At 48.0% G+C, this 21,332-nt stretch overlaps 1 protein-coding gene across 1 annotated transcript in view; it reads left to right on the top strand.

Annotated features, from left to right (window-relative positions):
* LOC144115754 (uncharacterized) overlaps positions 1-21,332 on the top strand; it is a 328,928-nt gene that overhangs the window by 88,651 nt on the left and 218,945 nt on the right. Inside the window, exons 8-9 of the mRNA XM_077650248.1 lie at positions 5,813-5,955; positions 8,278-8,386. The gene's annotated coding sequence lies outside the window, so the exon portion shown is untranslated. The remainder of the gene's footprint in view (positions 1-5,812; positions 5,956-8,277; positions 8,387-21,332) is intronic.

The following is a 21,332-nucleotide window of genomic DNA, read 5'->3' as shown; positions in this document are numbered from 1 at the left end:
ACGCCGGTTTCGTCAACGTTGTGCACGTTGCGCTCGTCGTATTCCTGGAGCAGAGGCCGAAAGTTCTCTAGCCACTTTTCACATGTCTCCACGTCGACAGCAGCCCCTTCGCCAGACAATGTGTGGCACGCGATCTCGTGTCTGTCTTGAAAACGTGGCAGCCAACCGCTGCTCGCACGGAAATCTTCATGCCCTAGTGCACAGGCCAGGCTGATGGCCTTCGTTTGAAGAAGTGCTCCCGATACTGGCAAGTTTCGTGCCCTCACCTCGTTAAACCATGAAAGCGAACCCGCTTCCACGTCCGGGTGATGGTAAAGCCTAACTCGCTTACGGTCAGCTTTTATAGCGTCCTCGGTGTTGCCCTCAATCTTCTTTCTTGCGGCTAAAATGGTGGATAAGGTACTTGGGGGAACGCTGAACTCCGCTGGAACATCCTTTTTCTTGCGGCCACTGTCCACAGCTCTCAATATCTGCAGTTTTGTCTCGAGCGAGACCGCCTTCCGCTTCGTTGCCATGTCGACCTGGCGCTGCACTGAGATGATGTCGAGGGTGCCGCAAAGCAGGCTCTCTACGCAATGCCGGCTCGCCACCGCCGCCTCGCTGTTGCCAGTGTTGCCGCGCTTGTCTTCACCGCTGGACAAGTGGTGCCGCCCTTCGGATCTTTGTCGTCATATGAGCTTTCAGAGTTTTTGCACTCTGTTCGTAGGTGGCGCGACCAGTCAAACGCGCAATTGATGTGCCTGGCCGCGGAACTTTCTGCAACCTTTTCAAACGATAAAAAAAAAAGTGTGCTTGTGAATTCGCTTCCAATATTTATTTTGCTCTTTTTATGCTACCTTTAGCATTTTGAGCCTTGCGTAAACCTAATATTTCTTCATTACAGCCGATATCGCGGTGGATCTCGCATTTTCGGTTTCGTTATAAAAAAATAAATTTCGTAAAACTGAAGCATAACCAACCAAAGTTCGAATTTAGTTTGCTATAACCGATAATTCGCTATGTCAGTGTTCATTATAACGAGGTTCAACTGTATATGCAGTCATTTCTAAAATACAGAAGTAATAGCCGAAAAACAAAGGCTCCCAACAAGTGGAGGTGCTAATGAAAAATATGATGGTCTTATTGCACTCCAGGAAATCAACACTGTACTGTCTGCTGGTAAGAAAACTGCTCCAGGACCCGACCAAATACACCATGAAATGCTTGCCCATCTTTCCAAGCCTGCTGTAGAGGCACTTTTAAGATTTTTTTACAAAGTATGGGTTTCGGGGAAAATACCTCAAGCCTGGAAAAAAGCTCTTATTGTACCGTTCCTTGAAACCTGAAAAACCCCCAACCTCTCCTAGCAGTTACAAACCCATCGCCCTGACTAGTTGCCTCGCAAAATCCTTTGAAAGTGTCCTTAATATAAGATTAACGTTTGTCTTTCGATCCTCTGAACTTCTTGATGCCCATGAGTGTGGTTTTAAAAAGATTTTAAACAGATCACCTAGTCTGTCTTGAAAATACTGTTCGAGAAGCTTTCGTTCATAAGCAACACTGTTTCGCTGTATTTTTCGATTTAGAAAGGGCATACGATACGGCCTGGCGGTTTGGAATTCTTCAAGACCTTGCCGAGCTTGGCATCCGAGGAAGAATGTTGAACTGCCTAAAAGACTTCTTATCTAACCGTTATTCATTTCATGTCCGCCTGGGTACAATCCTTTCGAGGAGTTTCATTCAGGAAAACGGAGTACCTCAGGGGTGTATTTTAGGCACAACTCTCTTTGTTGGAAAAATGAACTCTCTTACGAAAATAATCCCAAGCTCCGTTATGTACTCAGTCTATGTGGACGACCTTCAAATAGCTTCTACTTCCTCCAATGTATCAACGTGTGAATTACAAATACAAATAACAATATATAAACTGGCAACATGGGCGGAGAGAAATGGTTTCCGGTTTTGCCCACAGAAATCGGTGGCAATTCTGTTCTCACTCAGACGAGGCATACATACAGATCCCACACTACGCCTGAACGAATTAGAGTTACCAGTGAAAAATGAGCATAAAATTCTTGGTATAACATTTGACAGAAAGGTCACTTTCTTACCTCACATAAATGCATTGAAAAAGAAGGCTTCTCGATCCGTAAACTTACTCAAAGTGCTGTCGAGAAAACACTGTTGAGCCGATAGGACATGCCTCTTACAAATTTATCGCTCTGTAGTCCGCTCCACACTGGATTACGGATGTATAGTGTATGGGTCAGCGAGGCCATCGTACCTTAAACGGCCAGATCCAGTACATAATTCAGGCTTGCGTCTTTCCACTGGTGCATACAGGACGTCGCCCATAGACAGTCTGTATGTAGAAACGAACGAACCATCACTTACAGAGTAACGATGCTCACGTGTTCCTACCATCTAAAAATCCATTCGCTACCCAAACACATCTGTCACCAAATAGTCACAAAGTGCCCATCCAGAATACTGTTTAACAACAAACCGCTCTTGCGTTTTGAAGAGATGTGCCAAAATCTCGGCGTACTGGACACATTGCCTGGCATTGCTGGAAGACTAGATTCACTGCCGCTATGGTACAATTTCCCGGAAATCTATGATCTCACTCTTGCACATTTCAGCAAAAAACAAGCTCCACCACAGCATATAATACAAGAATTTTTTGCACTGCAGGAAAAATACAGTACTTGCACAGCTTTTTATACAGATGGCTCAAAAACCGATCTTTACGTTGGAAGTGCAGTCGCACAAGGTAATTGCAATCATACAGTGAGGCTACCACAGTGTGCATCAATCTTCACTGCCGAATGTTACGCCGTGTCTGTAGCCATTGAAAAAATAGTAAAAGAGAACCTCGCAGACAGCATTATTTACACAGACTCCCTATGTTTGCTTACAGCTCTCCACTCTAGAAATGCAGTCATTGCTATGCTTGGTGATATCATACACAACCTAGTAATAGCCACAGCTAAAGGACAAAGCCTAAAACTCTGCTGGGTACCGAGTCATATCGGATTTAGAGGCAACGAGAGAGAAGACTTTTGTGCTGCTCAAGCACGTGACAAGCAAATCAAGAAAGTAAATATTCCATTAAAAGATTGCATGAATTTAATACATCGTAGCATATGACAGTCAGAACGGTGGTAAATTATTGCATAGGAAAAAAATCAAGGATCCAGTGTCCTGTGTTATGAACCTCAACAAGTGAGCGAAACAGTAAAAGGCACTTGCGGACTCGTCGTTCAAGCGCTATCCTATTTCGTTTGGAAGATATTCCACCTGACCTTCTTGAAAAAAAAAAGTAATGAAACAAAACCCCGGAAAAATCAAGATTGGCAGTTGCCTTTTTTCAAATAGAAGAAATTTGCAGCCAAACGTTGTAGGTTATGGTTTTACCATTCCAAAGGCTGCCCAGGATATCGTACGCGGATGGTGTACGTCGAAGGGGGAGTTATTTTTTGGGCATTGTTCCTCTTCAAAACGAAATAAAAAGAACAAATTGCGGTATGAGACAGTGATATATTGGTTTCACATAACACAACGCAAAGATTAAGCTGCTTAGGTGCTTGTGAGCAAACAAAATTAATTCTTCCAGTGACAGAAAGGAGCGCCAGGAAAATTTTCGAGGTAGCGGCCGCCATCCCTTGCCTCCCGTTGGTGCCGTCACTGAAACACAGCCACTGATTTCTCTTTGAAAGGTTAAAAGTAATTTTCCATTGGTTTCTTGCATCTTCATTGGCAGCCAAGCGGTGATGCAATAAAAAACTGTCTGCGACTGTCCTGTCGGCCCCTCTTAGCCACGCAGCATGCGTACTGACGATGCGCTGTTGCTGCTCCAGGAGTCTAGGCCAGTGCCGTGGCGCGGCAACCTCTTCTAAAGCCTCACGGGGAGAGTGCTGGTTTTGCCCCTACACAACCTTCGAGAACACTGTACCACCACCCTTACTCCACTTTCACACCACTCTTTCACCCTCCCGAATTGCCGTCCACCACCCACCCACTCATCTCCGTCGGCCCCAGCCTTCAGAAAAATTCTGTTGCATGTGTGAAGCCCCATCTTTGAGCAAAGCATTCATTAGCCCTTTCAGAATTGCATTATGTTCTGCTATCGAAGAAAATCTGAAAATTTGTTTGTATGCAGGCAAACCTTGATATCACGAACATGGATGTTACGATTTATTGGCTATATCAAACTCTTCGTGAATATTCTCAATAGACACATGTAATTTTCACTTGATATATCAAACACGGTTGGCCCTAAAACGGATATATCTAACCCCCCAGCAATAAGCGGCACCCACTCGGACGGCAGGTGGCACACTTCGCCACTCTACACAAGTGACTGGAGGTGGTGCGGCTGGAGTTCGTGTCAAGGTTCACGCTTTGATCTCATGCTAGTGTTGAAATCTCGCACTCGCCAGCTGCGCCAGAGAAGATAGAGCGGTACGGAAGGTTGGTAGCTAGGAGGTCAGCACGTGTTGAACCTCTCGCGTTTGCCGACACTACCCCGGAAGCAGTGGAGTAGGCAGCTGCCCTTTGCAGTAACTGTCCTGCACTCATCTCGGCCGTCACAGGAGTGTTGAAAATGACGATAGCTTTTGCTTTGACGCACCATTTTTCATGCAACACAGTTGTGAAGCGGGGAAGCCACTATTGCTGGCTCTTGACCAGCAGCTGGTAGAGCTGTTTGGGGATACCGCTATAGCTGGGTTTTGACCAACTGGCATTGTTATGTGGGGAAGACAACCTAACTGGCGCTCAGTTCTTTTTTGTTTGTGGAATCGCCATGAATGCCTTCAGAAACTCCAGTAAAACTTGCGAAAATGTCTCCCAGTTTCTTTAACAACATCACCTGTTTTGTGATGCCTTGACTAACTGAACTGCTCTGCTGTTGTGCGTGTTTTTGACGAAATTTTATGTTATAAACTTTGGCTATATCAAACTATTGCAGTTTTTTTTGTGTTTGCTATAATGAGATAACAGAAGCGCCTCAAAAATTTTTTAAATTCATGTACACCACGCACGTCCATGCTCATGCGATTCCAGGCCTATCCTAAAAAAAAAAACATTTATGCCCAGTTAATTATTTTTTTTATCAGCAGCTACGGCAACAAAAAATCAACTACAATGTTTTTAACAAAGTAAAACATTCCACTGCACAAGAGAAGAAAAAAGTTACAGCACCAGACAGCACTTGCTAGGCGCACCATAGAACTTTGTGATGTCAGTCTTTATTTCTTGTTTTTGAAAAGTGATTCTTTTTTTTCTAGGCACGAAATGGCCCTACCATTCTGTCGAGCAGGGATTCCAAATGTTTCTGACATCGTGAAAACAGCTCTAGATGCTTCGAATAAAGTTCCAAAAGTGGTGTGCACAATCGTAGATGCTGAGTCACAGAGAGGGTGGGTAAAACCGTCAAGGTAATCATTGGGGATAAATTCAGCTGCTTTGCAGAATTGTCACTTCAGATGTATGATTTTCCCGTAATTTTTTTTTGTACTGCCTGATTCCTGGCACTGTTTTCTTTCGATTTTTATTGCATTCATACCATTTTGATATGACTCAGTGGGCATGCTTAAAAGTTGGTCAGAGAACGCACATCAATGCATGAAACAAAATGCACTTGAAAGCTGAGTGCCATCCTTGTGTGTTTGTCTGTTTGTCTTTGCCTGATCCCAACCTTTTTGTACTGCCAGGATGGCAAAGTCACCAATCAATCAGCCCAGGGGAAAGGTTTATCTTCGATACAGTGGAACTGACACAGCATGCCTGCAGTATTCAGAGGCCCCTAGTGAGCAATCTTTGCATGCAGGTGGGTGCCCTGGTGTGGGCCCGGCTGGGCTCTGCACGCCGCTGGCCAGCTGTGGTGGTCACGGAGTTTCCATTTGTGGCCAGAGACCAGCTGCACCTGGCCGCCTGTGGGTCTGCTGGCTGGCTTAGTACAGAATCTCCCAGGTGGGTATCTCGGGGCCACTGGCTTCGTGGGACTGCTCTCTGCCTGAATATATGCTTGGTAAGCAGTGTGATAGTTGCTGGCAGAGTTCCTGAGTGCCAATTTAATGTGTGTTGCAAAAGACTGCAGGTAGGGCACGCTACGAAATCGGCCTTAATTTTGCATTCGCAGCTGTGCATCTTGTTATTTGCTTTTGCGTAATACTGCATGCAGTCAGGTGCAGTTATGTGCTGCGAGAATCCAAAGCACCATGGTGTGCCTCAGCTTTGAGAGGCTGTGTATTTGGCACCGTGTGTTTTTTTGTTAATGTTAAAAGGCATTAATGGATACACAGTATTTGTCTTCTTTGATAGCAAGTTTAAACTGGGGTTGGTTGTCATTGGTTATGGACTGTGCGATTTGTATCGTTTATGCAGAGTTTTAACATTGGGATGTGTGGCTATTGTGTGATCTGACTGGGGATGTGCTGCATAAAGCAGATTCCTAAAAGCAGTGCATTGAGTAGGAAGCCTCATTGTGTGGAAGAGAAGAAAAAGGAGCCCCAGCATGGTATCGTGGGGGCATGAAGTGTAGCGACAAGCGAAAAGTAGCTGGAAGAAACGTGGAGATGAGTTCAAGAATGGTGAGTTTCCTTGAAGACACACTGTGGTAAGGTGAGGCATTAAAGCTCAAGTAATGTGAAGGACATTTAAAGATTGAGAAATGAGGATATCAATGGTAATTTCAAGGTCAAGTCTTGTAAGTCCTGAAGAATTGCAGATGTTGATGAGCTTTACTAAATTGGCGATTTGAATATTTGTACAGGTTAGTGTGAAAGAAGGTAAAACTGATTAATTCGTAATGCACGCAGTTTGAATAATTCAAAGTCCGAACAAATGAAAGCGAACAAAAGATATGGTTAACTGCCATCGTGAAGCAGCCAGGTAGTGAGATTTTCCCTTTTTATTGTTCTAAAAATTTCCACGATTGCCTTTCTTTTTTTTTCTTCCCCGGAAGGTAACGGCCAACACTTTCTGTTCTAAAGCTGGACCTGAGCAGAAGGCCTCCTCTTCAACTAGAAAACTGAAGAAGAGACAGGCGACTTTCAACGTATCCGATTTTTGTAGTGGAGGGCTGTGTCGGAGGCGTGAAGGAAGGGCTATTGCCCGTGAGCATGGTCGGGAAGGCTGAAATATACGGCAGCATGTGGCCATTCTGCGACTGCTGGTTTTTGACCAAAATGGCTATGTAACCTCTGCGACTCGCATTTTCACACCTTTGAGCCGCGGGAGCTGCTCAACCGTTTATGTTGAGAAGCAAAAGTCTCCACGGCAGTTGCATTTTGCCCAATTTTCCATCCTTCTGACCCCGGGTTGCTGTGAGGCACTGAACGAATGAGTGTGCTTTTTAAAAGGGAATATCCTGTTTCGATAACAGACCAATGCTGACTTCACACATGGTTTCAGTCTTCCTTTTAGGCGTTTTGGCAAGGTATTTACCGCAGATGGATGACATTTCTAAATTACTGCACACTTGTACTCTCCGTATGTTTAACTTGGGGTGACTGCTGCTACCAATTGCACGGAATATGATGCAGAGGGCACTGGAAAATTGAGACAAAGACACACAGCAAATATCAGCGAAAGCTTCAATTCTCTGGTTTAGCACACGGGGTTTTGTGCACGGCTGTGGTTTCGGAGTGCCGGAGACACTGCGATGTGCCTTATTCGTTGTATCTTGGCACTGGTCGTGTCGTCCACTGCTCAACAGCAAAGCCTAACGTAGCAAGCTACTGAAGCCTTCAAAATCAGTAGCTACAAGCAACAGTCAGGTACACATCTCGGAGGTCACGCAGCCAGTTGCCGCTGCCATGCTGCCGCTAACATGAGCTAGAGCCTCCCCCGCTCTCCGGTCCGGTCATCCTGCCGTTTTTGCCCTCTCCACATATCCTCCTTAGAGGCAGTGGAGCCTCCCGTTTGCACAGGCTGCCTAGGCGTGGTGGCACATAGATATAGCCCGCAACAGAGCCCGCCGCATGGTTTACATAGACTCTGATAGTGTGTGGGCGGACCATGTCGCACTTTTCGAATGATATAGAAGTTCAGATTAATGAAATCTGAATTCACGTGCTTTCACTGTACATATATGATGAAAGGTGCTGGTGAAGTGCCTAACATGTTTCAGCATCTTAGCGGAGACACTAGTGATGGATATGTGTGAATGTTGCTTGGATAAAAAGTCACTTTGCAAACGGGATGGGCTGGCTGGTCATTTAGTTGGCCTGTTGCCACGTGCAGTGCTTCTAGTAGTAATAATGTGTGGCTCCCACACTGGTTTCTCTGCAGGAGATAGCGGCAAGGTCATGTACGTCTCCATGCGCTGATCCAATGGCCTGGGCCCAGGCCACTTTCCTGGCCCACAACGCGGCCGTGGCGGCACATACAGCAGGACCAGGTGATGCTCATTTGCAGTAGCCATGGTGGTTGGGTGCACTGCAGGTTTAGTGTATGCGCTGGCGCTGTCTGTTTGCTTTGCATGTGGTCTCCGCATGTGGTTGATACTATAGACTCAGTGACACAAATCGCATAGTCAGTTTCACTTGCAGCAAGTGTTTCCCTCACCAAAAACGGTTCCTTTGGGGCTTGCGTTTCATGATGGGGTGCCACGGAATGTGTTGAATGCAGAAAACAATACTGTGTAGAAAAACAGATTGGAGGTTGTGCAGTTCTAGCTCAATTGATATGATCTGCACACCGATTTCATACACACATGTGCATCACATTCCACAGCCTGTGAGCCACAAAGCAGTCCACATGCGAGGCATTTATAGACATAGACCAGGTAAATGGTCACATCACTGCATGAGGGAAACTCATGGGCTGTCGTAGGAAACAATAAGCGCATCACTTGTTCATATTGTCACGACTCGGTAAAACCCCGAGGATAAAAACGGTTTACTGGTCAACCAGACAGAGTCCCTGCGCGTTTACAGCTTCTTCCTCTTTTAGCATTGCGCTCGTAGATCCAGTCGTCATCTTTTGCGTCTTCTTGCATGCGGCACTTGCCCCCCTCCTCAGGAAGCATAGTCTCGGTGATAAGAAAAGGAAGTAGGAGGTCAAGATCGGTCCGAGTAGTATGGCTTCATACGTACAAGATGGACGGCGTCGACTTGTTGCTGGCGTCGTTTGGATGTCGATAACCCGTCTGGCACCACCTCATACGTTACGTCGGTTAAACGTCTCAGCACAACATAGGGCCCGAAGTATCGCCGTAATCGTTTTTCGGAGAGCCCACGGCGGCGAATAGGCGTCCAGACCCACCCCTTGTCGCCAGGTTCATATATGACACGTCTGTGGCGAAGATTGTAGCGTCGTGCATCATACTCCGCTGAGGTCTGGTGCGCACACGCGCTAGTTGGCGAGCTTCCTCTGCGCGCTGTGCGAGCTCTTGTGTGCGGCAATATGATGCCTTCCTTTTCGATGAAATGTGGTTCTAGCAATTTGTGTGGGATACTTAAAACCCCCTATATTTTTAGTGTTTCTTCCAAAATTCATGCATTTTACATTTTTTGCAAAATTGTGTGTTAGTGGTAACATTTTATTTTTTGATTGTATTGTGTTTGTGGACATCAGCAGAAGTAATGGAGTGATAGAAATTTGATGAATTTAATTGTCTGAGTTCTCTTGAAAGGCAGAACCTGGTAACGAATGAAGTTCTGTCTATGTCTTGATATGCTTGCGCCCCCGTCTGCTCAAGCCAGCTAGTGCTTCAAATGCCATGGCTCTGGTGGTAACATGCCCACACGCTTGTATGGGATGATGGTTTGGTTTAGTTTATGGGGGTTTAACGTCCCAAAGCGACTCAGGCTATGAGAGACGCCGTCGTGAAGGGCTCCGGAAATTTCTACCACCTGGGGTTCTTTAACGTGCACTGACATCGCACAGCACACGGGCCTCTAGAATTTCGCCTTCATCGAAATCCGACCGCCGCGGCCGGCATCGAACCCGCGTCTTTTGGGCCAGCAGCCGAGCGCCATAACCACTCAGCCACCGCGGCGGCTTGTATGGGAAGATTCACGACATTGGCGCCTGTCAAAACAGTGTTGCCATATTCATACATTATAACACCAAATGTTTCCTTAAAGGAGCCATGACAGCCTATTTTCGCGCATACCCTGTTTATCGCATTTAATTCTCAAACTGTTAGATTAAAATTCCCCCAAGTTTCAGTTGATTCTGTGCGGTAAACGTTTTTAAAACGAATTTTCTCAGTTTCTTCTGCGAACTGCTTGCTGGTCTGGCAACCTCTGATCACTGACGTCAGAGGGGCATACCCGCCCCGCGTTGTTTGCTGCGCGCTGTTGAGGTGCTTGCATGCACACCGTAGACGGCGGTCACTCGAAAAGTTATCCTTTTTTAGCTTATCGAAATAAAATGTATTTTCCGTGTTTTCTTTTCAGAAGCCTTCAGCGTAGTACGCGAGCTGAGTGATCCTTAAGAAAGCGGACTTGCTCGTGGCGCCCGACATGTGATTGTTGAGGAAACAGAAATCGATGCACCCCTGCTTTATTATTTACGCTGTGAAACATGTTAGTTTTATGTTATGAGTATGGTCCCTTTTGCGCAATCAAGTGCTCCCGTATGTGAAAAGCGGCACGTGCTGTGCATGCCTTTGCCGATGTGCACCGTGAAAGCCGCGGCGCTTTGTAGCTGGCTACCAATTTCTTGTCTGCTATTCATCGGTTCGATAATTAAACAAGTTATCACAAGGTGGCACTAGAATAACCTTGAGGCACGAAAGGAGCAGAGAAAAGTGCCGAATGAGACGACTTCCCCGTGGTGTGTGTGCATTTGTAAGTTGAACATACATCCCCTTCGGCTCGTAGAACCGTTTTGCAGGAACCAAGCCGCTTGCAAAACCCTACGCGACTCGAATGCTAATTGAGTGCTTGAAAAAAATAGTACATCATTTAGCGTTTACTGTGCGTGCACATTGTGACCTAGGAATGCGACGATCACGACAACTGCAGCCCCGCGCAGGGGTTGTTTACATAGCTATGCGCCAACAGTACTGCTCGTTTGCTTGGGATAAAACGTCAGGTGGGCTCTCCTTATCTTAAATATTACGTAGTATTGCTCACAAATTGTAGTTTTATTCATTTACACACTATGATATCACTGCAAGAACTGCCGCTGATGCTATATCGCCTGCACGAGAAACGCTTCGCGTATCTGGCGCTTCCCGCTAATTGTATCTGCTTCCTCTTATGTCATCAGTATTTGATATTGAAGCACTCTAGCTAAAGATACGTTCGGGAATTACTTGAATTAATGAAAACAACGAGATTTGTTGTCCACAGTTGACGCTGATGGCTGCTCCCGGCTGCCTTCAGCACATGCTGTGCAGACCGGGTCACATATCTGCGCTTTCCCCTTATTGTACTCGTGCCCTGCGATGTAGGTAGAGTTCGCTTTGAGGGCACTCTGGCCAAAACTACTCTCTACAGCTATTTTCAGGCTCTAAAACTTGCGAATTCGCTGTCCGCAATCACCGAAATCGCACACACGAATCGCACTCGCTAGGCCTCGTCACGACAGGGGCCAGTGGTCCGCCATCCGAGCTGAAATTCAAGCATCTGGCAAGAGTTCCCCGCTGATTAGTCAGACAGTGTGAAGATATGAAGTGCGGCCGCTCGTTTCGCTTTTTTCGATAACGGTAAGGTACACAAGCGCAGTTTTTCGGGCCGTCTATTCACCGGGAGTGCAGCTTTCGCTCGGCTGCGCAAGCCCAGGCGACGGCGACGAGGGGCACCGTTGTGCGGCGTTTTCTGCCCGTGTCGCTCAATTGCCTCGCCGATAGGTTCTATGCGCAGGCACCGAATGAAAGCACCTCTTCGCTGGTGCACGCACATCGCGTATGTAGCCGTGGCTAGCATCAGGTTGAATAAGTTTTAAAATTCTTAAGTTTTTAGAATGTCATACCAACTAGTCCGCTATTCCGGTTCCCACTAAGTTCACTTTTTACACTACTGCGATACGGGGTCGTTGATCGTTCTGGCGTTGTCGTTGGTCTAGCTTGACAGACCAGTGCGTCAGTGATGGCATTTTTCATACCGACCAGCCAACTGACCGCCGACTGCCGTCCCATAGGCCTAGTGTAACCAGACCCTATACCTATACCGGAGAATAACTGCGTTACTATTATTAACGCTTTTGCGGCGCCAGTCACTCATATATGGGGGAGGACTGCTACTTCGATCGTCCGCTGAATTACGGGGGCAAGACACCTGGCTGCGCACATTGCAGCGACGAGAGCAGACGACGTTGCTCCGTGTATGGCCTGGTGACGTCGCGATAGCATTCAATATGGAGGTCGCTGCCGGTGGGAGGAGTTTCCCGTTCTCAGTTTCGATTGCATTTTTCGGAATATAGAGTGCGTCCAGGGCAGCCAAATTTCAGAAACTGAATCATAAGCTCTTGTATTAGTTACTGAAGCACAAAACTGCAATATGAAGAACGACCATGTCATGGCCCCTTCAAATTGTCTGTTTCAGGAAGCACTTCGCATTATATTTGTAACCAAGCTACAAATGTCGCATGAGCTTTTTTGTCACTGTTCTCTAAGGTGTTGTACAGCTCGGTAATTCGGACTCGATTAATTTGAACTGACGGTTAATTCGAACTGATGCTGGGGTCCCAGCACAGCCTTGTGCATTTCAGTGGGGCAAAACCTCCGTAATTCGAAGATGTCGGTATTCACAACAGTTACCGTAAAAACCCACGTATAATACGAACCCGAATATAATACGAGGTGAAATTTTAGAGACACGAAATAGAAAAAAAAATTTATCCGCGTATAATACGAGTGAGGTAAACCAGGTAAGCACGAAGAAAGGCATTTATTGCAATCGGACACCGCACTTCAATCGCTCTCATCCTCAACAGCGCTTTCTTCGGAGATTTCCTTGTCCGACAAATCTTCCCACAGGCACTCATCTTCTGTGCCATCGAGGGCGTTTGATATGCCACACTTTTTGAAAGACCGACGCACAAGGTCCGCAGGAATGCTCGCCCACGCGTCCGCAATCCACTTGCACAGCATGGCTGGCGATGCCCACTTCAGCCGCCCAGTCGGCGTCACTGCAGGCTCACCTGAGCGCATCCACTCAGCGTAGCACCGCTTGACCGCGTCCTTGAAAGGCTTGTTTACGCAAACGTCAAGTGGCTGCAGCTGGGAAGTCATTCCGCCTGGGATGACGACAAGTTCAGTGCCGCAATCGCGTAACTCTCTTGACCGAGTCGGCCAAATGGCAGCGAAACGCGTCCAGCGCGAGGATCGACAGGAAGGACAATAGTGCACCGGGCCGCCTACACCACACGGACTTCACCCAGTCAAGGACAAGACCCTCGTTCATCCAACCTTTCTTGTGGCATTTCACGATAACATTCTTTGGCAGCTCCTCACCTTTGGGCATTGTTTTGCGTTTGAACGCGACATAGGGTGGGAGCTGTGCACGATAGCATGACCGTAACCCGCATCTTCTCGTTGCCGGTAGACCGGACGCAAACTTGTTTGGAACCCTTCTCGTGCACTGTGAGGGGTGATGGCATGTCCAGATAAACTCGCGTTTGGTCAGCGTTGCCTGTTTGCCCTAGCTGAAAGTTCTTGGACTTCCGTAAAGAAATAATGTGGCGCTGAAAAGCCACCAGCAGCTCTTCAAACGATTCGGGCAGTTTTTGGGAAATCGACGTTTGCCGCCGTAACGAAAAGCCAGCACGGCACATGTAGCGGTATATCCAGTGCTTGCTCGCTTTGGACGCGGTGCTTGGAATACCTTTTTCTCTAGCAAGCTCCCTAGCTTTTACCTGCATGAGCTCCACGCTCACAGGTAGATGTGCGGCTCGCTGTTCTCTTATGAACTCCGTCAGGGCCAGTTCAATTTCTGGGTATGACCCATTCTTCGAGCCGCGAAAGCTTCTTCGCGTTCCGCTGCATGCGAAAAGTGCTTCCTTTTGTCGTCGCCATCCGCGGATGCTTCCCTCGGTGACGCCGAACTGCCTCCAGGCCGCACTGTTGCCGATGTTCTCGGCAACTAAAATAGCCTTTCTCTTGAAAGCAGCCGAATACTGTTTTCGTGGCCCTGACATCGTGCTCCTCCACGGCAGAAAAAAAGAACCTTCCCTTCGCGAAGCGTGGTTTATGCGTCGGCGCGTACGCTGTCAGGAAGGCCACGCTAGCCCAAGCCACGCCGTCACGGGTAACGAAGCCAAGCCGTAGCAACAAATCAATAACAAAGCCAAGCCGTAGCCACGTGGCAATAACAAAACCAAAACTTCGAGCAAAACTGAAATTTTTGTTCGGATCCGCAAATAATACGAGGCGGAAATTTGAGGTGCTAATTATTGGAAAAAAACCTCGTACTCTACGCGGGTTTTTACGGTAATTCGAATTAGTAGCCCCTGGCTGGTCGGTTTCGGATGCGGTCGATACTTGCTGCATCACCAAAGGATTGTGCTCTTTGTACTCCTTAAGCATATTTATGTGAAAAACTTTGCTCTTTTGCCCCAGCTCCACAAGGTAATCCACGTCATTTTTGCGTTTAGGGACATCGTATGGACCTTTCCACTGCATGAACAGCTTGTTGGAGTCTGTGGGCAGACAAATCAGAACCTTGTGCCCGGACTTAACCTTTTGGGGTGACTCTCCCCGTCGTAGTATGTTTTCTGCTTCTGGCTTGCTTTCTGCAGTTTCTCATGAGCAAGTTTCCATGTGTCTTCCAGGCAGTTTCTGAGGTCGATGAGATAGGTGTACGTTGAGCAACTTTCTCCATCGATAATCTGATTTGTCCTGAGCTCCTTGAGTACTGTCAGTGGCCCTCACACATGGCATTTATAGATCAATTGGAACGGGGAAAACCCAAGACTAACCTGTGGAACTTCACGGTAAGTGAAGAGCAACAGTGCCAAATACCTATCCCATGACCGAGGCTTTTCTTGGCACATTCTCTTAAGCATTGTCTTTAAAGTTCCATTAAATTTCTCCACGAGGCCATTCGCCATCACGTGATAAGGTGACTTCTTGAGCAGCTTGATGGAGAGAAGTCAGCTGACTTCCTTCATGAGGTCGGAGGTAAACATGGCCCCCTGCTCAGTCACAATTTCCTTTTGGATACCAATGCGGGAAAACATTTCGGCTAGCGCTTCCGCAACGTGCACATGGCAGGAAGCGCGACGGCGTCAGGATAACGTGTAAAAAAATCCATCAGCGTGAGCATATATCAGTTGCCTTTATCGGACTTGGGTGAGAAAGGCCCGATGAGGTCGATGGCAACATGCTCGAAATGAGTAGTGATCAGTGGCATGTTGCCGAGTGGTGCAATGCCAACCTTGCCCTTTGGTGTTGTTCTTTGGCATTTATCACACGACTTAACGAATCGGGCGACATCTCCGTGTAGGTGGGGCCAATAAAAATTCTCTGGTACACGATCGGTCGTTCGTCGTATTTTTTGGTGCCCGGCCATAATGCTTTCATGGGCTCTGTGTAGAATTGGCGACCTGAACGCAAGGGGTACAACAACCTGTTCGAAATTCCTGCCAGTCGACATGGAGTAATGCCGGTAAAGAATATTTCCTTCTTCACGGAAGAAGTATTTATGACCCTTACTGGATATAAACTCCTTACTGATTTTAGGAAAGAGCCATTTGAGTGTTGCATCCTTCCGCTGCTCTTCAGCTAACTGGTATTTTCAGCTAACAGCACTGGATTCGTGACACGTGCAACGGGGATAACGTGTCCTCTTGTGTCTTGGCCACGGCGTTAACACAACGCTCCGATTTTACCGGCATTAGGTGTTCCTGGGGAACTGGTGCCGCGTCATGCTAACACGTGCGTTCATCCAGCCTGGGTTCGGGTCGTGTGGTTCCCTGACACCTGGGATGTTTCCGAGCACGAGGTCGTACAAGGGGCATTTCATGGAAAGTGCTGTCACCTCGCCAGAGTAGTATTGCGTATGCACTTGCACTTGCACTCTTGCCTCAGCTAATTGGGTGACGGTACCGTCAAGGAGATATTGTGTCCCTGTGCGTCCTGTCACGCAGTTCTTTGGAACCAAACTCCGGCGGATAACGACAGCATTACTGCCCTTGTCTTGAAGAACGCGAATGAGTTTTGTAGTCGCTAATCATTCCGCACCTCACATCCTACCCGTTGTAGGCTGAAGCACGTTCCCCATGTTTTGGTCATGACCACTAGGAACGGAGCTTTTTTGTTTTACATGTTTTGGCTGTTTAGTGCTGGCAGGCGGGGCAGGTGGGAGTGCACGAGTAAGACGGGAAGCAGCACTCTGCTCTTTCTTCGGGTGCCGACTTCTGCAATTCTCCGTCCGGTGCCCGATCTTGCCGCAAGAATTGCATCTGGGTACCTCTTTAGTGGAGCTGTGACAGTCGGAAGCCCGATGCCCCGGACGATTGCTTAGCATGCACACCTTAATTGTGCCTTCTTCAGCGGGTCGACAGAGACCTTACTGGGTTCTTTCGCTACATCAGGGACTTTGCTGGAATTAGAAAAGTTGTGTGCTTCCTGGAAGCAATCAGCTTTGTCGGCCAGCCCATCAAGTGTCTTGCACTCTCACTCCTTCAAGAAGATAACGAGCTTCGGATGGCAACATCGGAGGAACTGCTCAGCAATCATATGGTTGCGCAGGTCTTCGAATATCTTGGTAACATTTGCCGTTTCAATCCGGTGGTCGAAGTAAGAGAAAGCCTGGCTGCTAACTGTTTCCCTGTCTCACCATCCTGAGCTCGAGCCCTCCGAAATTTGCCATTGTAACCCTGAGCAGTGAATCTAAATCGCTGCTGGAACGCCTTCTTTATTTTTTGATAATCTGCCGACTCAGTGGCAGTCATTCGACCGATCACAGTTAACGCCTCGCCTGTGAGGCACATGCTTACGGCCAAAGCCCATTTATCTTGAGTCCAGTCCTGTCCCATTGCTGCAGGCTCAAAACGCTGAACGTATGCATGCAAATCATCGTGCCGCTGACCGAACAACTGTAACAGTTTTTGTGGGTTGAGAGAAATGTCATGGTTTGATGCTGGAAGGGTTTCGACATGATCAGTCTCATTACTGCAAGTTTATTCTTGGAATCTGAGTTTCAATTCCAGAATCTCTTTCTCTCTCGCAGTGGCTGCCTGACTTTCCTCTCTTTCTGCAGCCTGCTCTGCCCTCTGCGCTGCACGTTCATTGTCTACCCACTCCCTCAGCTCAGCACCCTAGAAACCCAGTTGCGCGCCCAACGTGGCTAAATGCTCTAGGTCCATCGTCGCTCAAGCTTAGCGCTTTGCGTGAATATGGGGCTGTTACTTGGCCCTCTCACTGACGAATCCTGGCAGGCTCACCATATTGTGATGTAGTTAAGGGTCCAGGTCCGTTCAGGAGCTCTGGGCAATAAAGAGGTCGCATTCAGCATCGAAGCACTGTTTTTCTTCGACAACGAGGACAAAATTCGGCATATCTAGCCCACTAGCACGCTAACACACATACACTACGGGGCACTTAAAGCAGCCTAGAGGGGTTCGACAAGAGGAACACCAATGTCCTACTGTGGGTTCCGATGCGTGCTGCTCCGTTGTGCTGCCACCATGTGCTGCAGGTAGATGACTGTCGACGTTGGTTGTCGGCGACGAGTGGTCACTGGGGAAGGTATCCACAGGCAATCGGCTCGCGGTAACGTCCTGGATACCAGGAGGCCGGTATCAGCAGGTAGCCAGGTGGCAGAAAGAGCCTGGCCAACGGCAGACCTGCATCAGCAGGCAGGAGTGCGTCTGTGGGCCGCCTGGCTGCCGGTAAGCTGGCATCAGCAGGCAGGTGCTTGTTGGTAGGCTGCCTGGCCATGGAAAAGCAGGCATGAGTCTGCAGCAGGGTACTGTGGTGCTGTGCGGGCAGCCAGACCCTGAACCTCGGTACCCGACCGGTGCAGGCTAGCTGGCCTTGGGGAAAACGCTGAGCTCCAAAAAGAACATCATGCCACTCAGCGACATGCTGCCACGACTATCTCGAAGCCTAGCTCTGACATTCGATCCTGCATGTACACCGGCTCGCAGCGCACGCGGCCACCATTTTTTTTGTCCTCCTGGAACCACACAGTGGCATAATCCACATCATCACAGTGATGTCACGTGATATGTGATGTCTCGCTTGTTCAGTCATTGCAAGTCATTTCACGTCTCAGGTATGCTTGCCATGACAGACGTGACATGAGATGGCGACACCTCCAGACGACCCGACGAGCTCCTCATTCTCTCATGGAAAAGAGAAAAACAAGCTGCATCCACGGGGTGAGGTGTGCACTTGGCTGGCGGTGCTTGCACACCGGAGCATGCCCCACATCACTTTATTGCAGTGATTGCATACTTGATTACACTGCTCAGACACAGTTAGGTTATCGTTGCCACGAATATGGTCAGTTGTGACTGAACATTCTAATAGAGCAGAAATTCGAGCCTGTTGGTAGGTCATCATGATGTGTTGGTAGCGCGAAGACACAAGGACACAGCAGAGAAGTGTATGGGACGAGTGCAAACTTTCGAAACATTTATTGAAGTACGCAGTACCTCACAGTAGCCGTCACGCATGCGCAAAGCCTCATTCGTAAGAATGGCGAAAATAAACTTAAAGGGCAAGAGTTGTGGGAAGGGTGGAGACAATGAATAGATAACAGATTGTTAAGAAATCAGAAAACGCTGCTCTTTCTGGGTCGCAAGTACTGAGGGCGTGCTGAGACATCTGCCACTCTGAGCGATTTTTACCACTTGAAACAGCTCACGTTCGAGCCTTCCTTCGTGCCGACCGATTATCGAAGTGTTTGTCAGCAGAGGGTGGCATTTGCGGTCCTTACAATGAGGGGATAGATTTGAGCCGTAACCGTTACCTAGGGAATCGTCATGCTCCCTTAATCGGTCGTTTAGACAGCGGCCCGTCTGACCGATGTAGACTTGACCACAGCTCAGAGGGATACTATAAACAACACCTTCTTCCTTTTTTTTTTCTCTTTAATTTAACCTCTCCCGCAATGCTTACCGTCAGTATTTATCTCCCACATTCTCATCGCCACGCAGAGTAGCATGCCAGCGAGGCTAAATTCTATGCCTTCCAATAAAGAGCTCTCTCTCTCTCTCTCTCTCACCTTCGTTGCACAGAACAAAACTTTCTGCATGATTTTTACATCACCCATATTTCTTCTGGCCCTTGCCTGTCACCATGCGACAAAGCATCGATATTCTGCACGGCGCGTTAATAACGACATCGACTTCGAATTTTGCTCCAATTCTCTTGAGATTATGGGACACATGAGGCATGTACGGCGTGACAATGACGCTTCTTTTCTTTTCCTCTTCTGTGCGCCTTTGCGAAAGTCTTTTTTTCTTTTTTGTCAACGTTTCTGCCATGGCGACAATCACGTCAAGAGGGTATCCAGAATTTTCTAGACGCTTGACTTGGGTGCTGAAGCTTTCGTTTGTCTTGTGATGACACGATTTCAAGAGTGCTGCATGAAGGCGTGACATGGCTATCCGTCTTTTTACTAGCTTTGAATGGGCTGAGACAAAAGGAAGCAAAGACATCTTGGTACGCAGCGCATACGTCCAGCATACGTGCCCAGGGTCATTGAAATAAAAACGAATATCTAAAAACTGCAGTGACTCAAGCTGAGGTAGTTCAAGGGTAAAATTAAGGCTCGCAGAACAACAATTAAAAACATCTAAAATCGAGGTTGCCAGGACGTGTAAACAGTATCCCGGGCCCCTCAGGGGGGTGTCTGCAGCTTGCAGGCATTGGTGAGTGGTGACACCACGGGTTCCCGAGCATCCGCAAGCAAGGACATTCTCGCAGGGGATGATGGTGAACAGTGCATCACCACGGAGCCGAGCACCCGCGCTTCGCCGTGCGTGGCATTGCCGTGTTCGGGGAAAAGGGGATCTTGGTGGTTGAGCCGATGCCGAGCGTTTGGACCTTTAAGGCCCCTCGGCGGACGCAACGCACCACTTTGGCCCCAGCTTCCTGTAGACGGCACCTCCGGCCTGACCCGACCGGGGGAAATCGGCAGTCTCCTTTTCCTATCCTCCCCTCTATCTTTCACTTTCCTACCCCTTTCTCACAAGTCTCCTGTCTCCTACTCACTTCTAGTTTCTTCCTTTTTTCCTGGCGGCGAGGGATAACCTTGTGTGGCCAACCACCCTGAGTTGCGTCATATTGGGTTATAGTTGGGGTGTACAGCTGGCGTGGGCAGGACTTGCTTGCAAGTTCCTGTCCCGTTCCCAAGTTGGGCTCCATGGTGGGTGGCTGGCATCGTATCCAAAAAACACATTTATTCTATGGCTAACGTTCTCTCAGCAACTGATCGCCCTAACAAGAGAGGGAGTACCGATGTAACTCAGAATTTCATTAAAAAAAGAAACAAAGTTTCCCTAAGTTTGAGGTGATTCATATTGAGGAAACTGATAAATCTCCTAGAATAATCCCCCTATTCATTGTAGAAAAATGTTTGACGGGTGTCTTGGGCTATGGCTATAAGTTTACAAAAATGGCTAGTGGAGACCTCTTACTGGAACTCCAAGAAAGCGTCCAACAGTCAAAACTTTCCAACATTGTGTCTATAGGTGACATCCCTGTATCGATATCTGCCCACCGATCCCTCAGTACGGTCCGTGGTGTAATTTCAGAGAATGATTTTCTCCACCTCACTGAAGAAGAAATCAAAGAAGGGCTTGCTGAACAAAACGTCGTTGATGTCCACGGGATAAGAATAAGAAAAGAGGGCAAAGAAATCTCAGCAAAGCACATAGTCTTGACATTTGCACATAGTACTCTCCCTGACTCAAATGAAGTGGGTTATCTAAAAATAAATGTGAGACCCTGCATTCCTAACCCTCGACGATGCTTTAACTGCCAAAGGTTCGGCCGCGGTTCAGTGAGTTGCCACGATGGTAAAAGTTATGCAAAATGTGCTTCAAAAGATCGCTCTTCTGATGACTGCGACGGCGCCCGACTCTGTGCAAACTGTGAGGGAGACCAGGCTGCATACTCCAGGGCGTGTCCGTACTGGAAGAAAGAAAAAGCAATAATCACACTCAAAACTACTGAAACATTTCGTTCAGAGAAGCAAGAAGGTGATGCACACAAACAAGCTCATACTCCTTCACAGCAAAAACAAACTTCGGCGATGTGGTGCGTGGGCGCGGCGCACCACAACAGGCTTCGGCACCTGCCCAGGCCACTCGCAGTGAACCTGTAGCGAGGCCATCCGCGCCCCCAGGTGGAGTAGGTAACACTACCCCGCCAAGCCAAGAAGAGGCCTCGCAGACCCCCGTGTCCGTGGCCCCCAAGACCTCCTCCCACAGGTCGA

Source organism: Amblyomma americanum, chromosome 1 (assembly GCF_052857255.1).
Source record: "Amblyomma americanum isolate KBUSLIRL-KWMA chromosome 1, ASM5285725v1, whole genome shotgun sequence".
NCBI lineage: Eukaryota > Metazoa > Arthropoda > Arachnida > Ixodida > Ixodidae > Amblyomma > Amblyomma americanum.
Note: the sequence above shows the minus strand (reverse complement) of the source record. Positions and strands in the feature narration are given on the sequence as shown.